General features: G+C 42.1%; 1 non-coding gene across 1 annotated transcript; it reads right to left on the bottom strand.

Moving 5' to 3' along the window:
- Window positions 1-6,248: 6,248 nt before the first annotated feature.
- LOC119627490 (U6 spliceosomal RNA) lies at window positions 6,249-6,352 on the bottom strand. The gene has a single exon (XR_005243676.2). It is a non-coding gene; the product is annotated as a U6 spliceosomal RNA (small nuclear RNA).
- Window positions 6,353-11,023: the final 4,671 nt, after the last annotated feature.

Genomic DNA, 11,023 nt, shown 5'->3' with positions numbered 1-11,023 from the left:
AGGCCTTTTTTCTGGGACTATCCAGTTTCTCCAGAGGATTGATTAGGTTTGGTGGGGGGGGCGGGCATGGGGTGGGGGTAGGTACATGCTTGGTTGCTGGCATTTTGGGAGCAAGAAAGGGATATGCCTGACATGTTCACAGTTCAGTACATAGTCTCTTACATGAAACTCCAGTCTTTTCAGCTCTGTAACTCATTTTGTTCTGCATGTGGCTTAATCTTCAAGTTCAAAGACTGTTGGGTTAATCAGAGTATGAACCTCCGTTCTCTTTTTGGGTAGTGAGCAGAGAGGGGTCTGGCTGCTTGAGAGTTGTTCAGGAAACTGGAAGTCCAACCATTTTCCACACATGTAGCCATCCAATCTTATTAATTTTGGAGTCACAGCTTCACTTCTACCTTCTGTGGTTCTTGCTGCCTGCAAGCACTGAGACTGTTTATAGCTCATTACTCATTGAAGTTCCCCTCCAAGATGCTTAGATTTCCACTTCCTCTGTCCTACTAAGTAATTTTTACTTCTCCATTCACTTTCTATCTTCCCTAAGTTTGTTGAACATTCTTTTTTTTTTTTTTTTTTTTGAGACGGAGTCTCGCTGTGTCGCCCAGGCTGGAGTGCAGTGGCCGGATCTCAGCTCACTGCAAGCTCCGCCTCCTGGGTTTATGCCATTCTCCTGCCTCAGCCTCCCGAGTAGCTGCAGCTACAGGCGCCTGCCACCTCGCCTGGCTAGTTTTTTTTTTTTTTTGTATTTTTTTAGTAGAGACGGGGTTTCACCGTGTTAGCCAGGCTGGTCTTGATCTCCTGACCTTGTGATCTGCCCGTCTCAGCCTACCAAAGTGCTGGGATTACAGGCTTGAGCCACTGCGCCCGGCCTTGTTGAACATTCTTTGTTCTTGTTTCCTTCTCCAACTTGTTGCTGGGGGCTAAAACCTCTTTTCTGTGTATTCCTTTACTATTGTGTCACTGGTGTTTGGGAGGAGGCACAGAAGTGTGGTCACTCTACCATGCTTTCCTTCCTTTTTCTAGTTAACTTTATTTTGAATCCCAGAATGTATGGTAATGAGCATTTGTCCTAGTCTGTTTTATGTTGCTGTAATGGAATATCACAGACTAGGTAATTTATAAAGAAAATTAATTTATTTCTTACAGTTCTGAAGACTGAGAAGTCCAATGTTCAGGGGTCTGCATCTTGTGAGGGTCTTCGTGCTGTGTCATCACCATGGAGAAAGGCAAGAGAGCACACAGGACAGACAGGATAGGGGCCAAACTTATCTATTTGTTAGGAGCCCACTCCTAAGATAACATTATTTTCAGGGCCTAATCATATCTTAAAGACTCCACCTCTTAATACTGTTACAATGGCAATTAAGTTTCCAACACATGAATATTGGGTGACAGATTCAAACCATAGTAGCATCCCAATAGTTGGCTGTAGGAATGAAAACCCTGAGAAGAACTGAATAGTTCAGCAGATTGTGGCAGGAGCTCAAATCACTTATTGGTGAAAGAAATCTTACCCAAACAGGTAGGATTCCAAAAGAGGAATTCCAAAAGAGGCATGTATTGGTTCACTAAAGTGGGTGGTTCAAGTTGAATGGACAATTTTGATCTAAAGGAGAAATTCAGAGAGTGAATCTATTATGTAGGAGGAAGAAAAGCTCCTTAGGTAAGTTAGTAGAAGTAAAATGAGTTAAATCAGTAAATTCAGGGCAAAGTAACCTGTCAGCCAGAAGTTTTAGAAAGGGAGAGAAAGCAAGGACACAAATTGGCAGAAATTGCAGAATGTTTATGTGAAAACAAATGCAAAGGGAGCCAAGAATCCATGGGAATTTCACCTGGTATGATTCAAGTTCCATTCAAGTTGTGGTGTGCTGCTTTGCTCCCTTTCCAGTTCTGACAATAGAACACCCTCTTTATGATAATGACAAAGACCACATTGAATAAAGTAAACAATTAGGGGCAAAACTATAGGTGGTCTAGCTAACTGAACCTTGGGGGACTATCTGTAGTGGAGCTTTGAAAGTGATTTGTACCACTGATAAAAGTATAATATTGGCTGGGTGCACCATGCCTCATGCCTATAATCCCAGCACTTTGGAAGGCTGAGGTGGGCGGATTGCATGAGCTCAGGAGTTTGAGACCAGCCTGGGCAACATGACGAAACCCTGTCTCTACAAAAAAACACAAAAAAATTAGCCAGGCAAGGTGGTGTGCACCTGTAGTTCCAGCTATTTGGCAGGCTGAGGTGGGAGGATCACTTGCGCCCAGGAGGTGGAGGCTGCGGTGAGCCGAGATCGTGCCCCCCTCAAAATAAAGTAAAATAAAATAATATAAAATAATATCAGAAGGAAAATAGTGTATGTTACATAAAAAGGTTTAGTTAGACTCTGCAGGCTTGGGAGTGATTGTGGGTAGTTCCAACTGTTGTCTCTTGCCCTGACTTTGGTCAAAGTTAACAAAGACAGTGAATCGTGTGCTTGTGTATTCTTGTTGTCCCACCAATTGTTTTGTTGGCACCATTGCCTGGAAGAAATCCCAGGAACCCAGAACTGGGAAATGCTGGGAATCTCTACTCCTGATGACCTTGGGAAACTGTCTGGATTGGAGCAATGAAGCCTACTGTACCTGAATGGGTGGTATGAGAAAAAAAGAGTCAGTGTGGAACCAGCTTCAGACATAACTGGGATCCAGGGGCTCAAAGGATGTCTTTAGGGCTGTTTTTCTATCTCTTAGCTCTGCTTACCTCTTGCAGCTTCATTCTGACCTTCTCCAATCCCAGGCTGCTATGTTCTTAGCTTAGTAAATCTGGTAAAAAGAGCCAGTCTTTCCCAGCAGCTCTGACAAAAACCTCCTGGGGTTGATTCTGATACATTCTACTTGGTCACATATATCTCTCTGGAATAACCAAGCAGACTAGGGAAATGGGGAACTCTGGTTGGCTTGGTCGGGTCACTTGCCCACTCTTGTGATGATGGATGTGTAGCCCTGAGTGAGAGTTCAGTTCCACTTGAGGCACATGGATCGGGTTCCTTACAGGAAATGAGAGTTCTATCATAAGGAGGAAACCGGCTATTAAAAATGAGAGCTGTCTGTTACAGGTTCTCTTACCAGTGATGGATTAGAATATTGCCCTTGTGTGCCGGCTAGCATAGCCCCTAACACAGATCACCTCATTCAATATAAAACATTCTAAACTTTCAGAATGGACACAGAACTGATTTGTTCTATGTCGCTTTAAGTGAACTTTAATTCGGAGTCATGATCATAGTACCTGCAGAAGTGATGCTATTACACTGTTACTTCTTAGGCTTCATAATATGAACTTGACAATCTGGTAACTGTGACCATGGCAGTGGCTAATGGTGGAGGAATACTTTTAGAGTTGGAGATGTGTCTCTATTGGCTTGCAGTGCCTAGCCTACTCTGAGCTAGCCTTCGTCTCACTGTCCTTCATTATCAAAAGTTTTTGATCCACTTATTGGAATTTTTGTTCACTGAAAAAGAATTTAATGATGACTCCTTATGTAAATTATACTTAAAAATGGCTACCTATGAGAAAATAGAATTTGCTTCATATCTTATTTATAGTGAACTTTTATGAAATACTTATTTTTAAAGTGAGGGACACCTATGAAATGTAAAACCGGGAATTGGTGGGGTATTTTTTTTTGTAAATCAGATGTAGTCGGAATGTTCCCATACCTAGTCAACCCATGGAAACCAAAAAAATTCATAATAACACTAAATGCTTAGCTGAAAGGTTTCAATAACTTCCCCTCATAAAATCTGCACCAGTTAATTTGGGAGTTGTGAGCGAGCTTCCTGTATGTCCTTAGGGACAAGTCTGCTTATGTTCCTGTGAAGGTCCAGTCTCCTGGCAGAAGTCCCTTGTACCAAATCTGTTGGATGGAGGTGCTGGCCCTGCTGATGGGGCCCTTCCTGTAATTTCTGATTTTCTGTTGCCCTGTCCTACACAGCACTTACTGGACTGCTTTGCTCCCACTGTGTAGAAATGAAGGCAATGCCCCCAGCCCACTCGTCCTTTATTACCTGGGTCTCAAACAGTGCTGTACATGCTGAATCTGACAATATGGCATGAGAAAGTTCCTTCATCTTCTAACACTGATCTTCATAAAGACCTAATTGGGTCCACGGGACCAAATGGGTTGGGGTAGAGTAAATGTGGAGGAGTGAGAGGCCATGTTTTTCTCTCCAGTCTCTTGAGATTCTTGCTCGTAGCCTTTTACCTTTTCTTTTCTTCCTCAGCCTCCAAATTCCCCAAGCCTCCAGGCATAGCTGTCTAAGTCAAGCATCAGATACCCCTGCGTTTATTTATGGAATCACACATATGCCTCAGAACAGGAGGGCGTGATTGTCAACCATCTACACCTGCCTCTCTGGCAAGGTTTAGGCAGTGGGTTACCCACTTCTCAGATATATTGCTTTGTAGAATAATATCATTGAGACTTTCTAAAACAGTTTAAAATCACCTGTTCTACTGGAGCAAGGAAGAGAATGGCTATTTGAATATTGACAATTTTATTCTTTCTCAACCCTTCAGTGTTAGAGTAGCCTACACTCTTTGTTCTATATTACCTACTTATATTACTCAACACATGTTCACAACTGAAGTTCTATTTCTTGGGCTCAAATTCACTAAATGAGAGAATGAACACTGTAGAACATTCTGCGAATGTTAGATGCTATAATCCTTAATACATTTTAAAAAATAAAATTGAGAATTGTCAAAATATTTTAAGTGACTTTCCCATTGACGCCAAACATACATTAAGTTCTTACTCAAATCCAGTGTTGGGTAGCAGTGATGGAATCATTCTGAATTCATTTTTTTCTTACACATAATTTCCTTAGAAATTCTTTCTGAATTTGAGCAAGCTCCAAGAAGCATTCTGTGGAATAAGAATTATGCTTAGTACTAATGAGTCATTCTGTCCTTCTCCATCTGAATCACATATCAGTTCTGGCCTTATGGGTTTTTAAAAAATGATTTTGCAATCCACTAAATAAAGTTTCCTTTGATGTCATTATAATGGGAGATTAAAATTATCTCTAATAATGAAACTGTATAATAACTTTTAAAGATTAAAACTCCTTAGAAGAGTTTGTGACTCATAACAGTATTCAATTTTAACCTTTAGTATTTTTATTGCAAAAGTATTAAAGAGGATGTTTAAAAACTTCAGTAACTTCATAATCCTATTAGAAATGCCTTTTAAATTTTTCCGAATTTCCTCCCAGCTTTGTCCACATATGCATACATTTTTACATAGCTGTGATCATAGAGTATAACACAAGGTTCTCAACTCAGGGTGATTTTGCCACCTTGGGGGGAGTTGGGAATGTCTGGAGACATTTTTGATTGTCACTACTGAGGATGGGTGGCGCTAGTGGCATCCAGTGGGTAGGGGCCAAGAATGCTGCTAAACATTCTATAATGTACAGCTCCCTCTCAGCGAAGAATTATCTGGACCAAAACATCAATGGTGCCAAGGTTGGGAAGCCCTGGTACACACAGTCAGACTTTTAAAAATTAGACTTTTCAGGCCAGGCACGGTGGCTCACGCCTGTAATCCCAGCACTATGGGAGGCCGAGATGGGTGGATCATTTGAGGTCGGGAGTTCGAGACCAGCCTGACCAACATAGTAAAACCCCGTCTCTACTTAAAAAAAAGCAAAATTAGCTGAGCGTGGTGGTGCATGCCTGTATCCCAGCTACTTGGGAGGCTGAGGCAGGAGAATCACTTGAACCCAGGAGGTGGAGGGTGCAGTGAGCCAAGATCGTGGTGCCACTGCACTCCAGCCTGGGCAACAAGAGCAAAACTCCATCTCAAAAAAAAAAAAGAAAAGAAAAATTAGACTTTTCAAAACTTTACATTAAATAATAAATTGTTTTTTATTGTCACAAGAGTCTTATAATTACCGCTCAGTATATCTAGTTGACAATCATGATTTATCTAACCATTTCTTGACCCTTAGATGTCATAGATAATATTGTGAACATCTCTACACATATGATTTCTTTTTTTTTATTATTATACTTTAAGTTCTAGGGTACATGTGCACAACATGCAGGTTTGTTACATATGTATACATGTGCCATGTTGGTGTGCTGCACCCATTAACTTGTCATTTACATTAGGTATATCTCCTAATGCTATCCCTCTCCGCTCCCCACTCCCCACAATAGGCCCCGGTGTGTGATGTTCCCCTTCCTGTGTCCAGGTGATCTCATTAAAAATACAGAACGCTTCACGAATTTGCGTGTCATCCTTGCGCAGGGGCCATACTAATCTCCGTATCATTCCAATTTTAGTATATGTGCTGCCGAAGCGAGCGCCACATATGACTTCTATATTGGTTTGGACTAAGCTTCAATTCTCCTGAGTAAAATTACTTTGACAAAGGATATTATCATTTTTATGGCTCTTATGGTTGGTATGGGGATCTTGCTAACTTTGGTAAAATGCATTTGTTATTAATAGTTTATCAGAGAGAGTTAAAGTCTGCCTTTGACTATAGCTTCTAATGCTATTGTTTTGTAAGTGGGAAGAATGGCACTGGGGGAGGATTCTAGCTTGTGGTTTTAGCTTTTGAGTAATGACATCATTTCATGTTACAGGGAGGATATCTCTTTACCCTCATTTGTGTTATCCACTGTGTTTGAAATCTCACATAAGTCTGTGGAGGAAAAAAGATATAACCATCTGCCTTAGCCGTCTTTAAGATATGAGTACTTGGAATGGACACAGAGGGGGTTGGGACTGTGTCTTATTTATTCTTTTATTAGGGCCTACGACAGGGTCAGGTTGAAATGTTTATCATAAATGTTTGCTGAACGTAGGAGTGGTAACACATGAAGTGACTAACTGAATGTAACTGTCTTTACTGGGGCAGATGACAGCAGAGGAAGCAGTGTGTTCCCATACAATTATTATGTTTTGTGGCAATGTTGTAGGACCCACAGGGTTGTATGCCTGATCCACAGTAACAGACCAGTTACACTGAGACAGCAAGGTTTGCAGCAGAGGGCGCCGAGTGAGGAGATGGGAGGAGAACTTCGAATCCTTTCCTCCCAGGAGTTCTGGGCTGGGGCTTTTAAGATGATCAGGGAGGCTGAGGGGCTGGAAAACTGGAGTTTTTGATTGGTCAGTGTAAGGGGAATAAAATAATCAGGATGTAAAAACTGCATTCCTTGGTGAGTGAGATCCTGGGGGTTCCTTCAGACCAGCTGATGTCAGTAATGTTGTTGATATGTGGGACCAGAAAGAATATCTCAAACATAAAGCTAAACATTTTATAATGTTCCAGTTGTTATCTATTGAGGAGTTAAGGGGAACTAAAATCTTATAACAGGTTCTATGTGATTCTGAGGCAACAGGCACCAAGCAACCATGAGGAAGCAGACAGAGAGCAGCTGGCCTCATGATTAACGCTGAATGCGCTGTGAGCTTGGTTTATTTTCGTTTCTACCCCTCCCTCCTTTCCTGACTAATTTTATAAAGTTTACAGGGATGGTTTCAGGAACACATGAATGTTGTCGTGTTTCGATTGGTTCTTATAGTCATCATTATACTTAGTGATTTAAAGACTGTTGCTTTTGCTACCAGACTCTGCTAGAAATATTTGCTAACATTGGTGGTGGAAGCCAAGACATCAAAAGTCTGGGCCAGGCACGGTGGCTTATGCCTGTAATCCCAGCACTTTGGGAGGCCGAGGTGGATGGATCACCTGAGGTCAGGAGTTCAAGACCAAACTGGCCAACATAGTGAAACCCTGCCTCTACTAAAATACAAAAATTAGCCATGCATGGTGTTAGGTACCTGTAATCCCAGCTACTCAGGAGGCTGAGGCAAGAGAATCACTTGAATCTGGGAGGTGGAGGTTGCAGTGAGCCAAGATAGTGCCACTGCACTCCAGCCTGGGTGAGAGAGCGAGACTCTGTCTCAAAAAAAAAAAAAAAAAAAAAAAAAAAAAGTCTGGGGACAAATACATGGCTCTTTTTCTCAGCTAGGATGAAAAAAACATTCTCTACGAATATAACATTGTTTTTTGTTTAATTTGTATTTTTAGAAGAGACGGGGTTTCACCATGTTAGCCAGGATGGTCTTGATCGCCTGACCTCCACCGGCCTCAGCCTCCCAAAGTGCTGGGATTATAGGCATGAGCCACCGAGTCCGGCCCTGTTTTTTGTTTAACAGCGATACAAAGACATTAACAAATTAAGGAATTGATGGATTTTTAAAAACCAGAGAATAGGCCGGGCGCGGTGGTTCACACCTGTAATCTCAGCACTTTGGGAGGCTGAGGCAAGTGGATCACCTTAGGTCGGGAGTTCAAGACCAGCCTGACCAACATGGCGAAACCCTGTCTCTACTGAAAATACAAAAAATTAGCTGGGCATGTTGGCAGGCGCCTGTAATCCCAGCTACTTGGGAGGCTAAGGCGGGAGAATTTCTTGAATCCTGGAGGTGGAGGTTGCAGTGAGCTGAGATCGCACCATCGCACTCCAGCCTGGGTAACGCAAGACTCTATTTCAAACAAACAAACAAACAAAAAACAGAGAGTAAGGGTATGTAGCACAAAACTTGGGGGAAAAAAAGAGAATAAATGTATGTAGCACAAAACTTGAAAAGTGTAAAAGAATACAGTCTAGAGAAAACAAAGCTGTAATTTCCAGCAATCCATCTAGTTTCCCCCTCTGCAGACTTACTGGAGATATATTAGGTATTGGCTAAAGATGGCCATATCAACAAATCCCAAAATAAGGTACACAAGCATAATAGAAGTTTGTCTTTCTCAGATAACAGTCTGGTCCAGGCTAGGGTGGCTCTTCTCAGTAAAAATCCTCCAGGTACCCTGTGCCTTCCATCTTGCTTCTCTGCCATCCCTTATATGTTGTGCATGGTGGAAACTAACTCAGTGCTACCTCTATACTCCTGCACGTGGGAAGGAGAAAGAGAGGATGTGGAGGGCAAACAACATTTTTGAAGCAAGTGATGCGGAAGATGTACCTATCATTTCTGTTCCTATTCCATTAGCAAGAACTTTGTCACATGACCACACCTAGATGCAAGGAAGGCTGGGAGATGTAGCCTCTGTGCGGTCAAATGCCCAGCTGAAAATTCTATTACTGCAGAAGAAGGCTGGTGGGGTAGGGGGTTGGGGCATGAGGGAACTGATTTTGTAGTTGTGGGTGTCTAAGAAACAGAAACAATTCTTTCACAATGTGTCAAGGATGTCACTGGGATTATGAATCATTGAATCTGCCCCAGTATTGAACTGTGATGCCTGGCATGTCACAGCTGCCTCCAAAGAGATCTCTCCCAAATGCCAGGAAGTAAATAAATAGCAATAGATAGAGGCCTGATGCTCCAATCCGTTTAATTTCTAGATCATTTGTCTATTTGACCCATTGTTCTCTTTTTTATATTTGAATCTCAAAGATTGGGGTCTGATAATCTGGAGGTCCCTAGGCAATCATCCTTCTCCACTACAAGACTGGGCAGAGGTAATGTTTTAAAGTTGTGAAGTAGATGACTTTTTTTTTTTTTTTTTTTTTGGTGATTTCAGCTTTCTTCACTCATTTTTCTTCTTCTGGCGTCTTCCTTCCCCGGGAAGGGCATCGCACCACACAGGGCCCTTGTGGTGCCCCAACCATTCAGAATGCCACACCACAGTGCACACAGGATCCCTCAACACATAAGGCTGTGGCTACAGAATTCTCTCTCTTCTTTTCTCACCCAATAATTATTTCCATCTAGTGCCCCACCACTAGCTGGATGATGGGGTGGAAATGCTGCTGCTTGTGAAAATAACTCAATCTGACTAGGTAGAAATATTTTGCCTTCCCTAGTTTAAAAGGACTTGAGTTTTGTCTTACTGTCTACAGGACCAAAAACAAAAATTATAGGCTCATTGGTGGTTCATGACTGTAATCCCAGCACTTTGGGAGGCTGAGGCTGGCGGATTGCCTGAGGCAACCAGGAGGCTGAGGCAGGAGAATTGCTTGAACCTGGGAGACAGAGGTTGCAGTGAGCCGAGATCAGGCCACTGCACTCCAGCCTGGGTGACAGAGCAAGACTCCGTCTCAAAGAAACAAAAACAAAAAACACCAAAAATTACGTCTAAGTTGCAGATATACACATTAGTATTCATGCAGAAGCATTTCCAAGAATCATGTTTTGTACATTTCACTTATTTTTCTGTAAAAAACATTGCACTATGGAAACAATTAAGCAGATTAGCTTTCTCTCTTCTCCCTTCCTGTGGTCATTTTGGTGCCAGATGCAGAATAGCTGAAGCCATCTTAGAGACTTTGCTTTCAGACTGAGATAAAATGGTGTATTAGTACTTTCTTCTTTGCACTGAAATCTTTTTTTTTTTTGTAGAAAAAAAGAAAAAAACAAAAACACAGGCTTGAGCTACCGCGCCCGGCCTGCACTGAAATCTTATAATAAATCCTTATAACAAGAGTTGATGTAATCCCAGCACTTTGGGAGGCCGAGGCGGGTGGATCACGAGGTCAGGAGATCGAGACCATCCTGGCTAACATGGTGAAACCCCGTCTCTACTAAAAATACAAAAAACTAGCCGGGCGTGGTGGCGGGCACCTGTAGTCCCAGCTACTCGGAGGCTGAGGCAGGAGAATGGCGGGAACCCGGGAGGCGGAGCTTGCAGTGAGCCGAGATTGCGTCACTGCACTCCAGCCTGGGTGACACAGCGAGACTCCGTCTCAAAAAAAAAAAAAAAAAAAAAAAAAAAAAACAAGAGTTGATTTGGTAATATGTTAGTTGATCATTGCTATCTTTAGTTCTCTTAATTTGTTGCAAGAATCTTTTTTTTTTTTCAATTTTTGCTACTAACAAAAGATTCTAAAAAGAGCACACGTTAGCCAATTGGCCAAGACTCCTACAGAGACTAGTAAGTCAAATATTGCATCTGTAGACTCTCTTGCACCTATTATTACTTAAGTTGCAACAATCAGAGCCTCTGTAAGATCTGGAAGGCT

Source organism: Chlorocebus sabaeus, chromosome 14 (genome assembly GCF_047675955.1).
Source record: "Chlorocebus sabaeus isolate Y175 chromosome 14, mChlSab1.0.hap1, whole genome shotgun sequence".
Taxonomy (NCBI): Eukaryota; Metazoa; Chordata; class Mammalia; order Primates; family Cercopithecidae; genus Chlorocebus; species Chlorocebus sabaeus.
The sequence above is the reverse complement of the archived record's forward strand: the minus strand, read 5'-3'. Positions and strand labels throughout refer to the sequence as shown.